Raw genomic sequence first — 16,499 nt, 5'->3', positions numbered from 1 at the left:
CATTGTAGGGGACTCTCTCAGCTTACTCTGTCCTGCCACCCGCCTGTTCTTTACTTACTCCCTCTCACTGCCTATATTTCCTCCTTTGCTTCCTTCTGCTCTCTTCCCTCTTTATTTTCCTGTTACATTTTCTTTATTCCCACCCCTCTCCTTCTGCCTTCCCCTCCAGCTCCTTCTCCTGCCCTTATTCCCTTCTCTGCTTCTCCCTCTTTTGCCCAGGTTCTGTGCTGTCTAAGGCAAAGGGTTGAAGAGTTTCAAAAGCCTGTTACTTCTGTGACCTCATGTTTGCAGTGTGTGAGTATGAATAAAACTCAGTAAATACACATGTTCTGATTGCAAACACGTGGCTCAGCTGAGCTCCGTAACATCCCCCAAGAGCTACAGCAGAATCCCAACTGTCCTGTGTGCAGGAAGGACTCTTCCCAGTGAAATGTAATGTGGAGCCCAGTAACCGGCCCTCCATGCTGTGGGGAGCACAACGAAGCACAGGGCAGGAGTTCTGTCTTCAAAGTCATTGCCACCCAATGAGCCAAGACCTATAGATTGGGTGACCATGCATCCCAGTTTGCCCAGAACCACCCTAGTTTTCACCTATTGTTCTTGCATAATTATTAATAACACCTCTATTCCCTCTAAAAGCATCCAGGTGCAGATGATAAATTTTACATTCACCTTCCATCTGTAAGAAACATTAACAACAGCCCGGAGTGGCCATGGTGGAAAGAGCCTATGTTAGAAGACTGAGTTCTTGTTCTAACTCAGCCACTAACTTGGGGAGATTTTGGACAAGTCCCCTCAGTTCTCTAGGCCTCATTGAAAATGAGAGGTTGGAACTGGAGTCTTTCTTCACTGATTCATTGGATCATTCATTCATTCATTCATTCATTTGACAAATAGTGAGCTTCCTTCCATTGTTTTTTGGTGTTCTTGTTCAAAATCTTTTGTGCCGTTTATTTGAAAAGATGTTGAGCTTGTTTCCAAGCACAATTTTTGCAAGTTGTTCAGGTCCCAAACCTGTTAAGATTCACATCTTTCACAGATACAGAATTTAAGTTTACAAATGTCCTGGAAGGTGTCTTCCTAAGTGGTGGGCCATGCAGGAGACCCCTGCTAACTGCTGTTTCTGCCTTCCTTGGGCTCTCTGAGTAGTGTCCCCTCCACTGGGCTTGATCCTGTCCAGAGGATGGCAGCCCCTGACTTGTGTTCACCACTGGGAGCCTGGTGCCAACTGAGCAGGTGTTTCCTGTCTTTCTTATAAGGCACCATATATATCACGTGATCTAGGGAGCCATTAGTCAATTATCAAAGGGGCACCCGGCTGCGGGGAGAACATGTGCTTTGTCAGGCTGGCATTTCTACAATGGATGCTTTTGGCAAATTAGCCTTTAGTGCAGAAGAAGGTGCAGGGAGGGAGCTCCCTTCTTTCATCAGTTCAGTAGCCAATAATCTAACGTCTATTTCTGGAAACAGGAAATGAACAAAAGTGTCTGAAAACCATCAGTACAATTTAGGTTGAATTTTAGGAGAACCATGAACATGTTTAAATGGGACTGAAATGAATAAAAAATTCACTAAAACTTATGATCTTAAGTCCTTAGCTCATAAAACTTCATATAAAAAGAACAATTCCATCTTGGGCTGACTCATCAAGGGGTCAAGAGGCTCCTGATGCTGCTCCAGCTACATAAGCTGCAATAGGCAGGAGAGGGTCCCGTGGTTACAGATACAGCTTGATAAACAGCAGTGTTATGAAGGAAGAGGAAGTGCAGTTGACCCATGAGTGCTCTTTGAGACCCTGTCCAGTCCGCACAGACTGCAGAGTAGCTGCCTGGTACTTAAACTTATCTGGGACATCTCGCTGGTTTAGAGGGAAGAGCTATATAACCTTGAAACTTTCCACAACCACATAAAATGGTTTGTTCTGTGCTTTGGCACACTCAGCCATCTAGTTGGTTCTAATTCTGTTAATAATCCTCCATTTTCAATAACTCTTTTGGCATCAACTATGACAAGATCCACTTTCTCCATGATATAGCCAACAGCAGCATCCAGGACCACGATGACAGGGACATTGAGTTGACAGAGGGCTTTGGCCATTTTCTTACCAGATAAATCAGGCTGTGACCCTGTAACTACACACTGAAATGCTTCTTGGGTGCCACAGTGCTTCCAGGACCCTCAGGACCACTCTGGAGTAAGCATGAGTTAATATTCTCCCCCTGCCTTAGGTGAAAGTATGGCACAGATCTGCAATTTTACTTCTTGACCGTGGTATTCTCCTGAGAAAAAGCTCTCCTTGCTCAGTTGTGAGCTTTTTACATTGGAGAAATCAGAGTGTTCTGAGGAGTTAAGGTTGATGAAGTTCAGGAAGTCCCTCCGCCTCCCAGGACATGGCCACGGAGGAGTCCACGCCACACAGGGTTTGTAGGGCTCTGGTGAGATTCACTCTCAGGCCCTAGATTCTTCCCCCTTTCTCACTTCAAGAACTCCAGCAAAGTCCGTATGGCAGCCACTGCTGAGGCCACATCAGGATCTTCTGTTATCTGAGACTTAAAGTATTCAATAACATCCATGGTGCCCTCCCAGCCTTGAGCCCGAGGGGTCCGGAGCCGCCGGTGCTGACTGGATGAGTCCCTCCACCTCAACGGCTCAGAGCCGCAGAGACTGACAGCTCATGGCGCCCCTACGACGCTATTTTTAAGAAATTAAAAACAGCAACAAAAAAATCCTCACCCAAGGATATATTCCTTGATTTTACAGAGAAAGAGGAAGGAACAGAGAGAGAGAGAGAGAGACATCGATGTGAGAGAAAAACATCGATGAGTTGTCTCCCATACGTTCCCTACAGGGGATCAAACCTGCAACCTAAGAATGTGCCCTGATAGGGGATCAAACTCTCAAGCCTTTCATGTACAGGGCAATGCTCCAACCAACTGAGCCACCCAACTGGGTGGATGACATAGTAAGAAGCTACTATTTTTTACCTCTTCTAATTTGGGCAAATTTAGATGATGATGTGAGCATCCGAGCTTCTCCTTGCTTTTGTCTGCTCAATGGAATTCTGACATGGTCCGCTAGGTAGGTCTCTCAGAAGGGTTTGCTAGACTGGTCTTGGGGAAGAATGGGCAAGGAGAGAAAGAAACAGGACAACTAATGGGGGTGATGGGAGGAGGAGCTGTTTGGGGGGAGCTGTGGAAGAAAAGGGAGTCAGCACCCATGGGGTACTGACGGCAGCTGACAGCAGAAGGAAAAGGAATTGGAAGAAGTATTGCCAAAGACTTAGGTCTCTTTTATGGCATTTAAGAAATACCAGGGAAGAATTTGGATATTTATACATTGCTTTTGGTTGCTTTGACTTTGTTCATTAGACTGAGCCATACAGGTGCTGGAGAAACAAAGAAGAATAATGTTTAATGTGTTTCTTTAGGAGCCTTTGGTGTAGCAAGGGTGGCATTTTCTCAAATCCTTCCAGCTTGAGGAATCCGTGGCCAATGAGACAAAGACAGAAGAGATGGCTGGAGGAATGTAGTGGGAACCAAATGGGTCATGGAAAAAATGGGACAGACTGGAAGAAATACGTTCCTTCTCCCATACTTGGGTAGATTGAAACAGAGCACTTTGTAGGGATGAATTATCTCTTTCCCATCCTCAGAGTGCTCATGAGGTCAATCACAGTGCTTCATCCCCACCCCTCTCCTCTGCCAATCATAAACCTCACCACACACTATCCTGTCTTCATAACAGTGGCAGGGCCAAGTGGCTCTCCTGGCAACTTCTAAAGCATTGCTCATATAGCATTTTCCACTTCAGCACGTAGGGAGGATAAACAGACACTATTTCCATTATCCCTTTAAAAATTATTTGGCCATGGAAAAAGGTAACTAACAGACCACAACATTGTCCTTTTTATCACTGCATTTAAACTGAAATAAGTGAGGCCATATAATCACCTCTAAAGCCTCTGCTTGCATCACGTTAGTTCACAGACCATTAGCCAAAGTAAGTCATAAGGCCAAGGCCAAAATCAGTGGGGTGGGGAAGTGCATTCCACCTCAGACAGGAGAGGAGAAAAGGAGTATTTGTTGCCCAATAAAACAGTCTCCCAAGAGGGGAAGGTGTGAAGTGCGGACACTAGGACTGTTAATGAAGCCATTCACAAAGAGCCAGCTGAGAGCCCATGTGTTTTTACCAAAAAGACATTGCTAAGCCCCTGGCCTGTGCCAGGCACTGCACTTGATACTAGGGAAACAATTTATGAATAATTAAGATGCAGTTCCTAATGGCCAAAATATCACCAAATCACATGGTCCTTAAAAATAAAGAGGTGATTCAAATGGGAGCAGGGGAGGAGTGTTTCTAATTCTTTCTTCACTGCTGGGTGGCAGCCACCAACACTTTTGGCCCCTTCCAGGTGTCAGCTGCTTCCCAGGGCCAGGGAATGAGGCCTCTGGATGCCAAGGAAGTGCTCCCCACGAGATACATGTGGCAATTAAGCCATCCGCCACTGTAGAAGCTTGCACTCTGGTTGTGCTTCTCTCCAACAGAAAATGAATGAAATTACAGGGAAGGTTCCTGCCCCCCAGCCCTGCACTGCTATCCGTGCCAGAAATGCAGCAGTGATTTTTCTAAAGAGCTAACTGCCAATTTTAACAGAGCAAGTTTGAAAATCTGTGCATGGATTTTGCTCAAGAGAAGGGGCCTGGCCTGGTTCACATTGCAGAGCCTGGTGGATGTCCCAGGAGAAGCATGTCACAGCCCCTGAATCCGTGGAGATGTCTCCCTTTATAGTGACCCTGCATATGAGACAATTCCTTCCTCCTTCACCTTCCAGCACAACCTGAACCTTCCACCCTCCCCCACCAGGCACCTAAGTGGATCCTGGGGGCCTCCTTCCAAGGACAGACCACACCTGAGGTGTGTACTCCCCTGAGCTTAAGGAATAGCCAAGAGCTGCTGCTAGGAGGGGTCTGGAAGGAGCTTGGACCGAAGGCTGGAGTATTCAGGCACATGGCAGCAAGTTTCCCATTGGTGTGGAATGCAGCCGAGAGTGGAAGGGAAGGAGAATAAGTGGGGGTCACAAGTTAAGAGGTCTCTTATCTAGGCACCAGTATGTTTTGGCTCAGAAATCCAAGGAATACAAGAATTCTGACATTGAACCTGGCCCTCCAAGTGACTCTAGAGATATACAGAAGATAAAACATTTTATTTACAGTCTGTTAGCTTGATTTATAACTTTAAGTATTAAGACTAACAGTTTGAGGGCCTCTATTTGTGTTCTTTCTCCAAGCCTCACAAATGTCCAAAGCAGGCCTGTAATTATACTAGGGACACGGAAGGAGCAGATCAGTGCCCATTTGGGTGTCCCCCTGGGTATCTGTGATGAGAAATCACAGGGGCATCTCCCAAAGCAGTGAGCATTTTAGGTCGGACTTGTTAACTCTGGGTCAAATTTTAGGCAGCTGCCAGCTTGAGATTAATCTTCCAATGCTCTCTCCAGCCCAAATTACATTTACTCATTTATTTTTTTTTATAAGCATGGTTTTCCAACCCCAGAATTTCATCTGAACAATACTGTGTACCTCATTCATTGATTTCAAATTTCCTGTACCTTCAAAATGACACAAAATCACCAGCATGGATCACTTTTTTATTAACAATAGGAGACAAGGAAAATTGAAGCAAAGATTTATTAGACACAAGAAGCCTTTACTCAAAGAACAAAAAATGAAAATGATGAGAGTGGGATTCCTGGGGATCAGAGGAGGAGGGGGCCGGTCTGGGGAAGGGCATACTGCAGGAGAAGCCTAAGAATCTCAATAGAGTCCCTTTTCTTATTTTTAATTTTTAATATATTTTATTGATTATGCTATTGCAGTTGTCCCATTTTTTTTCTCCCCTTTATCCCCCTCTGCCCTGCATCACTCCTCCCACCAGCATCCTCCCCCCTTAGTTCATGTCCATGGGTCGTACATATAAGTTCTTTGGCTTCTCCATTTCCTACACTATTCTTAACCTCCCCCTGTCTATTTTGTACCTATTACTTATGCTTCTTATTCCCTGTACCTTTCCCCCTATTCTCCCCTCACTCCCTTCTGACCTTCATTTCCATTATTCTATTCCTGTTCTTGCTGTTTGCTTAGTTTGTTTATGTTTTTGTTTTCTTTAGGTTCAATTGTTGTTAGTTTGTTGTCATGTTATTGCTCATAGTTTTTGATCTTCTTTTTCTTAGATAAGTCCCTTTAACATTTCATATAATAAGGACTTGGTGATGATGAACTCCTTTAACTTGACCTTCTCTGGGAAGCACTTTATCTGCCCTTAAATGATAGCTTTGCTGGATAGAGTAATCTTGGATGTAGGTCCTTTTCTTTCATGACTTTGAATGTTATTTCCAGGCCCTTCTTGCCTGAAAGGTTTCTTTTGAGAAATCAGCTGATAGTCTTATGGGAACTCCTTTATAGGTAACCATCTCCGTTTCTCTTGCTGCTTTTAACATTCTCTCCTTATCTTTAGTCTTGGGTAATGTAATTATGCTGTGCTTCAGTGTGTGCTTCCTTGGGTCCAACTTCTTTGGGACCCTCTGGGTTTCCTGGATCTCCTGGAAGTCTATTTCCTTGGCCGGATTTGGGACATTTTCCTTCATTATTTTTTCAAATAAGTTTTCAATTTCTTGCTCTTCTTCTTCTCCTTCTGGCACCTCTGTGATTAGGATCTTGGAACATTTAAAGTTGTCCCAGAGGTTCCTGAGCCTCTCTTCATTTTTTTTGAATTCTTGTTTCTTCATTCTGTTCTGGATGAATGTTTATTTCTTCCTTCTGCTCCCAATTGTGGATTTGAGTCCCAGTTTCCTTCCCTTTACTGTTGGTTCCCTGTATATTTTTCTTCATTTCACTTTGGATAGCCTTCACTTTTTCCTCCATTTTGCGACCATATTCCACCATTTCTGTGAACATCCTGATGACCAGTGTTTTGAACTGTGCGTCTGTTAGGTTGACTATCTCTTCATCTCTTAGTTCTGCTTTTGGAGCTTTGATCTGTTCTTTCATTTGGGCCATATTTCTTTGTCTCAGCAAGTCTGTTACATTGGGAGGGACAGAGCCTTAGGTATTTGCCAGGAAGAAGCAACCTAGTTCGCTGTATGTGGGGGAGGGGTCAGAGCGGGAACAGTGCCACTTGCTGGGCTTACGGCTGGCTTTCAGTCACTTCCCATGCTACCCACAAGCAAATTGTGCCCTTCTGGTGCTGACTCCTGGGTGCATGGGTTTGTGTACGTTCTAGGACCCCATGGGTCTCTCCAACAAACTCTCCCATGAGACTGGGTGTTTCTCCCGTTGCTGCCACCCCACAGGATTTTACAGCCAGAGATTTTAAGGCTTTCTTTTCCATGCTGGAACCCTAGCCTGTCTTGCTCCTCAGCTGTTCCTCATGGTTTATCTGCACACAAATGTGGGATGGCCCAGACCACCAGCCACAGCCTTGCCAGCCCAGACCTCTAGCCTCAGCCTTGCTGCATGTCCTCTCTACCCTGGCTGCCCATCTCTGCCTCTCCCACTAGTCTGGATGAATGTTTCTTCTTTAACTTCTTGTTGTCAGACTTCCATACAGTTCTATTTTTTGGCAGTTCTGGTTAATTTTTGTTTTTAAATTTGTTGTTTTTCTTCTTTTGGTTGTGCAAGGAGGCAAAGTGTATCTACCTATGTTTCCATCTTGGCCAGAAGCTGCCCAATAGAGTCCTTTTAAAAAGCCTTATTCTATTTTGACTCATAGAAGACTTAAATATTGAAATGGTAAATTAATAAAATCAAATATAAAACTACCAAGAGTAAAAGCACTGATGAACCAAGGCTAAGTGTTTCTGGATAGGGATCCAAGGGAAGTATTGTCTAAGGCAGATGTACACTTAGCACAAAGTAAAGGCAAGACATGAACAACTGCTCCATGACCACCTATCCATGAACTTTTGCTAACCAAGGTGTGTGCCTCAGACTTGCAGAATCAGCATCAACTGAGAGGTACTAGAAATGCTGAATCTTAAGCCTCATCTCCGACCTGCCAAATCAGAATCTGCCCTCTAACAATATCCACAGTGATTCCCATGCACATTAAAATATGAGAAAGCTGCCCTCAATCCTTTGAGATTTTTGTTTTTCAGCTCTGACTGCATTGTGCAAACTATAAAAATAGTCTGACTACAGGCTATAAAAATAACAGCCATTGAATGGAAAGCACCCCTCCCACTTTCCCTCACTATTTTACCCATTACCCTGTCAATATCTTTACTGCACCTCTAACCCCACTGCCTAGAATCCTGGACCCCTGGGCAGTAAGGTGGAGGTATTCTAGAGAGCAGGGCAGAGGGTCTGTCCTGAGGGCTTTTTGTCAGGCTGATAAGTCAGTCTGATCCCTGACTGTCTACCACAGAAATGGACACCCTGTACCCCCATCATTACATTCTTTCTGATCCTACGACCCTCCCTGTAATGAGGAAATCTCACATTGCAATCATCCAACAACTTCTAACAAGGCAGAAGAGATGACCAAAGCAGCAGCAATACTATCGGAAGATTCAGATACCTTCATGCCACAGAAAATTTTAAGAAAGATGCCCCTGATTTGAGCTCAGTTCAAAAGTCCTTGGAACAGTAAAGAATGCCTATTTTTGCTCCAGGGAAATTTCACTCAAAAAAAAAAAAAGACACCTCTATTCTAAATCTCATTTAGCTCATATTTTAAGTTACCTTTTCCCTATAGCTATTGCAGAAATGGCCACCCAATTTCAAATTTATAACATTAGTTTTGTATTATTTGTTTCTTTCTAATTAATACATCTTTGCCATATGTGTATATTTTGTTTTATTTTTATCATCAATTTTTATAATTTTGTGAAATCAATGGAGTCCAGAAACTGAACTCTAGTTTATAAAACTTTGTGCCTCTAGGAGATAAAGGTTTGATTTATGAAGTCTTGATCTGCAGCCATGGTTTGGGAATTTAATTAACTCATAAGTCAGGTGAATTGTGTTTCCTCTCCTAGCCCAGAGCCAGTCCCCGCATAGGCAGAGGGCACTGAGAGTGAATAGTGCTCTGAAGGGACCCCACATGCAAGCAGTGGGCCATCTGGGAAAGTGCCAAAGCCCTGTATCAGGACTGCAAGTTCTAGGGTCTGAGGCCACCTTTTTTTTTAACTTTAAATAATTTTTATTTTTCAATTACAGTTGACATACAATATTATATTAATATCAGATGTGCAACCCAGTGATTAGACATTATATAACTTGCTAAATGATCATCCCAATAACTTTTTAATAGCTATGTCTCCCCTCCATTTCATTATTTCTAGGATGAAGATATTGGTCAATGCAGTTACTAAGTAATGAGATTATCGATGTGAAGTGTTCATCACAGCACCTGGCACTTAAAAAATGTACAGTAAGTATCAGCTATTAGCCACCCTCCCCAGAGGGTCAAAAGCCATGTTTAAAAGAGAAAACAGGTTTCCCTGCTGCCAGGCACAATCCTGTACAAATACTCCCTTACAGAACTGAAATCTTGCATCACAGGTCTTGACAAAGTAGAACACTTTGCCTCATTCTTCTTCAGAAGTGACCAATGACAGATGGCCTCTAGGTGTCCCTTGGCCAAACCAAACACCCAGGCTGCCACTTGTTCTGTGTTGTCATGCAAGTGCCTTCTGGGGATTACAGAAAATTTGATGGAAGAGCTCTGGATGGAAGAGCTGTAGCTTCCCTGGATGGGACTTCATGGTTTTTGGCAGGAAGCAAACAAAACCTTTTCCCTATGACTGGATCAACACATATCTCACTATCAAATGCCCCCTGGGGCACCTGTATTCTAAAATGGTCTGCCCACAGTTTCTGGGATGTTAATCTCACTGAGGATGTATCCTCAATGTCTCCTTGCAGTGGACTCCACATGAATCGTATGGTAACCAAGTATCTGGGCTTCATTTTCCAGCTGCCTCTACTGAGACGGAAAGCATCCTGAGAAGCAGTAAGGGAGCCTTTGGGGAGCTGGAATGTTCCATATCTCAATTTGGGTGGTGGTCACATAAGTGAGTCCATTTGCAAAAAACATTTATTGAGCTCTGCACTTAAAAAATACATATTTCATCAGCTATACTGTATATATGTTAATAACTCAAACAAAAAAAATTAAAGAAAAATAAGGAGACCTAGAAAAGCTGTGAAAATCACCAGGCAGCATGAAAACACCCAAAACAAGGGCAGACTATCAGACAGAAGCTTCAGAAATTTGAGTGCTAATCACAGGAACTCTGGAGCTTTGTTTTTGGCTTTATTTTTGATTTTCATGGATTCGGCTTTTGACCTTAATTGAAAGCCAATGGCAAAGTTAACAACAAAGAGAGAGGAGCTTGTTGCTTCTCTGACAACTTGTTCCAATGAGACACTGAAAACGGTTCCTCTCCATACTTGAGTAATCCCCACCAAATTACTTCAAGAAGAGCTGTGGCATCACAGCCTCCAGGAGTTCTGATGAATTCAGAATCAGAAATCATTAGGACTTGAACAGCTACTTAAGCATTTTCTGTTAGAAGTCCTTTACCCCACACACAAATGGTGGGTTATAAATTATTTATGGACCCAATTAGGGATGTAATTGGAATAATCTGGCTGGTTGCCATAGCACTAATGCATCTAAAGTTTGCTTCTTTCAGTTAAACTTTTTTTCTGCTTTCTGTTACATCTCCTAATATCCTAACCTGCATTCTAGAGGTCAGTGAAAAATGTTCATGATTCTTTCAAAAATGTGTATAAAATTCAGCTTTAGTAAGGAGTCATTGACTATCAATGAGTTATCTCTGCTTCTTCATCTTCTCACAAGTATTAGCAAAAAGCACTGAGCTCAAATCACTTATGAAGAAATGGCTTCGATATGTTTATGGAGCCTCCTTCCTCCCTCCCTTTCAGGACTTTCATGTCACTTTTAACTGTCCTCATGGACTGTCTTGCTGTGAACTTTGTGAGATGTGCCAGTCCCTTGCAATGATATCCCTTGATTTAATTTAGCTTGGGTTTGGGTTTGTTTGCAACAAACTGTCCCTATGACAGAGTGAGTTTAAAAGTAATTTGTCCCATTTAAAACTCAAGTTGCTTCCCTGGCTGGATGGCTCAGTTGGTTGGAAGTTGTCCCATACACCAAAGGGTTGTCTGTTGGACCCCAGTTAGGGCACATATGAAAGAAAACCCATTGATGTTTCTCTTACCTGGATGTCTCTCTCTCTCTCTCTCTCTCTCTCTCTCTCTTCTTTCTCTAAAAATCAATAAACATATCCTCAGGTGAGATTTAAAAAAAAACAACAAACCTCAAGCTCTTTCATCTTTTTAATGCTCATTCCCATACTGACACATTCAATGGTCCCATGCTGACCTTAACTACTAGCACACCTGCCTACTCAGGGACATCTTAACCCATGGGGATTTTAATCATCATTGCTAGGATGCACCTCTCTTTGTCTGGATCCTTCTTTTCCATGAATTTCCTATAATTCTTGTTACCTGCATGGTTGGCTTCATCAAGCCCCACCTGGCTCCGCAGGGAGGAGTTGCTAAGAGGGACCATGTCTGTGGTAAAGGACTGGGAAAAGTGTGCTGGCCTCTCCCACAGCTCCCCACAAAGGGCCATTTCCTTGGTCTGGCCCTCAGGCTGCCAGCTCAGAAATTTGATCTTCTCATTTTCCCATAGGTGATGAGATTTAGGAATGTGCATGCCTACACAGTCCAGGGAGGGGCTGACTTCTCAGGACAGAATGCTACCACATTTATTTGGTCTTTGCAGCCTAGAAACATGTGAAGCCCAAATGCCCCCTGGGGACCTTGTGCCTAGATCAAGGCACTTGGTCTGGATAAGAGGAAGGCTGCCTGGTACTGGGCTGGGAGGGTCTTTGCAGCCATCTTTGGAAAGGGATACTAGTTATGCATGGTACATCTCTTCTATGGATAGTGCCAGCCCCTGTCTCGAGCTGTGCTTCTTTTATGCCCCCATCTCTATCCAAATTTATCAATCCAGGCTGGTTAATACACCTATTCTTTAAAAGTGTTAATAATGTTGTGGTGGATGCTGGAATTCACTTCCCAGAACCAACCACCACAGAATCAAGACACTCAATCCCCCAGCTACTGAAGTGTTACCTGCTGAGGGCTCACAGTTCAGTCCCTCCTTGGGAAGCTGCTTTGCCCAAGGTCATACTCCTTCCCTAGGGATATCAAGCATCCAATGACTGGTCCATGCAGAAGTATAAAAGCCCAATCTTTCACCTCAACTCACACTGAAGGGCCTGCTGGCTCCAGAGCCACCCATGAGATTGGCTGAGGCCTTTATTACAGCTGTGTCACTAGCCAACTTCTCCACCCTGTCCTCTTCACTCCTTCATAGGTGTCAATCTTCCAGCACACAAATTCTTGGAGTCTGTTTCAAGTACATCATGACCTAAGAAAAATGCCATTCTGATTTCAAGCCTAAAGGACTATAAGCTGACTTTTCTATGTCTTCACTTGGTCAGCATGGGTGCATTTAGAAACTGTTGTTAACTGTTGTTTCATCTTTTCACAGTCTTTGGGAGCACCCCTCGATGTTGGCTCCGGCATATGTCCAGAAGCCCTATCTGTATTTCAAGTGTTATATCTCCTTACTTATGTAACCTTAAACCAAGTTATTAACTTCTCTGTGCCTCAGATTCATCATCGATAGGATAGAGTTCAAAAGAACTTCCTCATACAGACACAATTTTGAATGAGATAGCAACAAGACAAGTGGTAGGCAGTGCATGTGTTTGTCCTATAAGTGAATGAATGAGTAGTATTAACAGTGTTAAGCAGATAAGACAGCCAGTTCTCCTTGTGGGACTGGAATCAAAAGGCTTGAGCCTCAGCTTGCTCTTAGGCATTTATTGATTCACATACTCACTCATGCATTTCTTAATTCATTCACTCATTCATTCAACAAATATTGTTTGAGCACAATGCTTGATGAACCACACAAGGAAAACACAATTCTTATTCTCAAATATAGTTGGGAAGCAGTAATCATACATTCTTAACACATTTTTACATTTACCAAATATTTTATATGTATTATCTCATTAATCTTTTTAACAATTTAATGAGGTCAGGACTATTATTTACATTTTCAGATGCAGTTAAATAATTTTCTCAAGACCTTGCAGGAAGAGGTTGTATATGGAAACCACAGTTTGGAATATAGGTCCAGAGGGCTTTCCATGACCAAGCTCCAGACAAACAGATGTAAAAAATTAACGAGTGTGTGGTTAAGTGCCAAGTGATTGAGCCAAAAAACATTTCAGGCAGGCAGACAATAAGTGGTAAGAGAGTTATATAAGGGATGGATTTCAACATTTGTCCTGCCTTCCTGCCATGACTATAGTGGAAACCACCCAGTTGTGATATTCTTTCCCTGCAGTGCCCAGACTTCCCTTTCTCAACAACCAAGATGAACTCTGAAATCTTGATTCATCTTTTAAAATGAATACACCTCCATATTTTTAGCTTTTCCCACAAATTATTCTGGCATTCTAGTTAGAAAGCCTATAATCTTTAAAAATATGCAAAAACCATTGATAGTAATAAAAGGTAAAGGCCAAATCTGAGAGGTTTAAATAAGGTCAAGAGATAGTTTTGGTGGAGTCTTTGATAGAAGGTGGTGGTTACAGAATATAATGTTTCAAGTAGCCATTTCAGAAGTCACGATGTAGGGTTTCACCATGGGACTGGATGTCCAAGTTGACATGCAGAAGTCTTTGGGCATGATTAAATTAAGAAAGTAAAGATCCAGGGTGGTAGATGATTCATTCATATGGGAGTGGAAATCATCCAAAATGAAGCAAATGTTGAAGGGAAAAGACCATGATGACAAAACACCACTTCTTTGGCAAATAAGAGAAAGTGATGAGGATGGTAGTGAATTATAACAATGAGGAAGCAGTGAGAGGAAATCAAGTGATCCTCAAAGGAACAAGGGCCTTCTAGGAGAAATGGTTAGTATGTGGAGATGGGAATTGAGAAGAACCTCAACTCTACCTCATGGCCCTAAAGAACTTGTGCTGTGTGAGGGAAAAAGAAAGAAATAAAATCCAGCCTCTGCTTAATAGAACTATCAGGAGAAAAAAAGAGTCCTTGAGAGAGAGCCTATTTAAGTCCAGAAAGAAGGAATGGTTTGAGGCCTTGATGACAGGAAGTTTCTTGGTATACCAGAGGGCAGGAGGAAGGCTATGGGATAGTGAGGGCATTTGGAGGTGTGTCTTTAGGACAGAACTGGAACCAGGACACTGGCCTTTTGGAGACCAGAATGTGGTTCAGGAACTGAAATGCCATTTGGGTACTCCTGCACTATTTTGTTTCTCCCTAGCTGGTTGTACATACTCATAGCTTTCAACCTGGATGTTTCACCATTATGATCATTCCAGGCCAATTTATCCGTGCTTTGTCCTTTGCTACTACTAAGTGCTCTGCCCCTTCCCTCTGCTTCTTGTCTCCTTTTGTCTAAATGATTTTCTGCTTCTGCTCCCTGCTGTCAACTGCTCATTATGTCTCCCTCTCTTATTAAAATGTCCCCCAAAGAAGCGCTCTGATGAGTTGAGCTAGTCAGCATCCAGTGTGGGCTTATAAGGGGTTTGAGGAATTTGGGGATGATTGAAGATAAAGATATGACCACAAGAGGCAGTAATATACATAGAGCTTCACTGGGCAGCTCTTGGGCATGGTTGCATGAGAACACATTTTTCTCATAGCAGGCTTTCTATCCAGAGGCTTATGGTGCAGGAACCACCATCTAGAAAGAGAGAAAGATAAGGGAAGTCTCAGGGAGAGAGGATTGGCAAGGAGGCTTACTTGTCTGGGTGATGTCACTCAGCAGCATGGTGGGAGTCTCTGGATTAGAGAGCTGTGAGGGACAGGAGCAGTTTTGGGGTCTTATAACCATAAGGCTCTGTCCTATCAATTGTCAGTAGATGCTGGCTGTAGTTTCACAGGGTATGAAAAGCAGGAGAACCTTAAATGTCTAAAAACCTGCTCATCTGGGCTATTTTTAAAATAATTTAAAATTGAGTTTAATGCCTGTGGGCTTTTGGGTGAAGGAGTCTCTGACTGCTGTGAAGACATAAACAACCTGAAGGCCAATACACAGAGGCCATTTTGGCTCACTTATAAAACAGGGCTGCTTTCATGCCAGGCCTCTCTTATGTCTCTGGCCAGCCTGTAGAATGGTTGTGTATCTGAACAAAAATAGAGGGTCAGCTGCCTATTGCCACAAAAGTCAAACTCATGAGACAGGTGCTGGTGCAAAAAGAAAGGGGTTTTATTCAGGTGTGTGTGATCTGGGAAAATGGTGGACTCCTGTCTCAAAGCCCATCTCCTCAACAAGACCAAGACAAAAGGCAGTGTCCAGAGTTTCTGCTCCAATTTAAAGTACAGTTCTTTGGAGCCTGCAGGTGGCTGCTAAGCGGTCATAGTCCTCATCCAGGTAGTTTAACTTATTCCTGGCTGTTCTCCATTTCAGGCTCCCTCCTACAGCCTATGTGTGGACCCTGCATGACCATGGTCCATGCGGCTGTTAAGGCTGAAAAGTCGTGTATTCCTAGGAGAGCACATGAATGCACTGGCAAAGGCATTGCCAAGCGAGAAAGAGAGAGCAATAGGCTCCCTCCTGGAGGCTATGGGCCTCTGCTAAGGGCACATGGCCTATGAAGAGCATGAGCCAGAGTCCTATGCCAGTGCAGGTCACAAGCCAGAGTGTTTCTTTGTTCCCCTGGGATTATATTAGCTTGGGTGCAGAATGGACCAGGTGCTTTCTAAAAATGATCAATCAACTTACCAAACTTTGGCACACTTCAGGTGGGTCCACCACCTCCAAACCAATTCTTTCTTTCCCCAGGCTAGACTGTCAGGCCTCTTTGGTCCAGTAACTCCCCTTGTGCCATTTTGACTGCTATGGTGCATGTGCCTGCCTTCCTGTGGTTGCACCGCCAATCTAGTACTGGAAGGGAGGGAGAGCTTTTTTATGTCCAATTATCTTACTAGCTTTTCACTCTTGGGTCCTATCCATTGAGATTTCTAGCTTTCCATGCACTCAATGTAAGAACCTCTCCCTGTTGTTGCCATCTTGGCCAACTGGGGAGACTGTGTGGTACTCTGGACAGATGGTCTACCAATAACAGATCTGGTACCCAGTACTGCTCTAATCAGCTGAGATCAGAGTGGGACAGCTGATGTCCTGGATGTGACATCTCAGAAAGCAGTTGCAAGTTTGACAGACCTCAGACACTCTTTGTTTTGAAATCCCAGAAAGCCTTGTATTCCTTATGATCTTTGCCTGTTCCATTCACTCATGAACAAAGTTAAATGCCATTTCTTACATGTTGCCTTTTCCCCTGACACCTGCTCACCATTGCCCCCACCTTAGCATTCAATTTAATCAGTTGCCTCTCACGTGCACTCCAACCAGGG

General features: G+C 43.4%; 1 pseudogene; it reads right to left on the bottom strand.

Moving 5' to 3' along the window:
* Positions 1-1,717: 1,717 nt before the first annotated feature.
* Positions 1,718-2,573, bottom strand: LOC129070965 (translation initiation factor eIF-2B subunit alpha-like; annotated as a pseudogene).
* Between the last annotated feature and the right edge of the window lie 13,926 nt (positions 2,574-16,499).

Source organism: Pteronotus mesoamericanus, unplaced genomic scaffold, assembly GCF_021234165.1.
Source record: "Pteronotus mesoamericanus isolate MK-2021 breed Mesoamerican mustached bat unplaced genomic scaffold, CSHL_Meso_final contig_25, whole genome shotgun sequence".
NCBI lineage: Eukaryota > Metazoa > Chordata > Mammalia > Chiroptera > Mormoopidae > Pteronotus > Pteronotus mesoamericanus.
The sequence above is the reverse complement of the archived record's forward strand: the minus strand, read 5'-3'. Positions and strand labels throughout refer to the sequence as shown.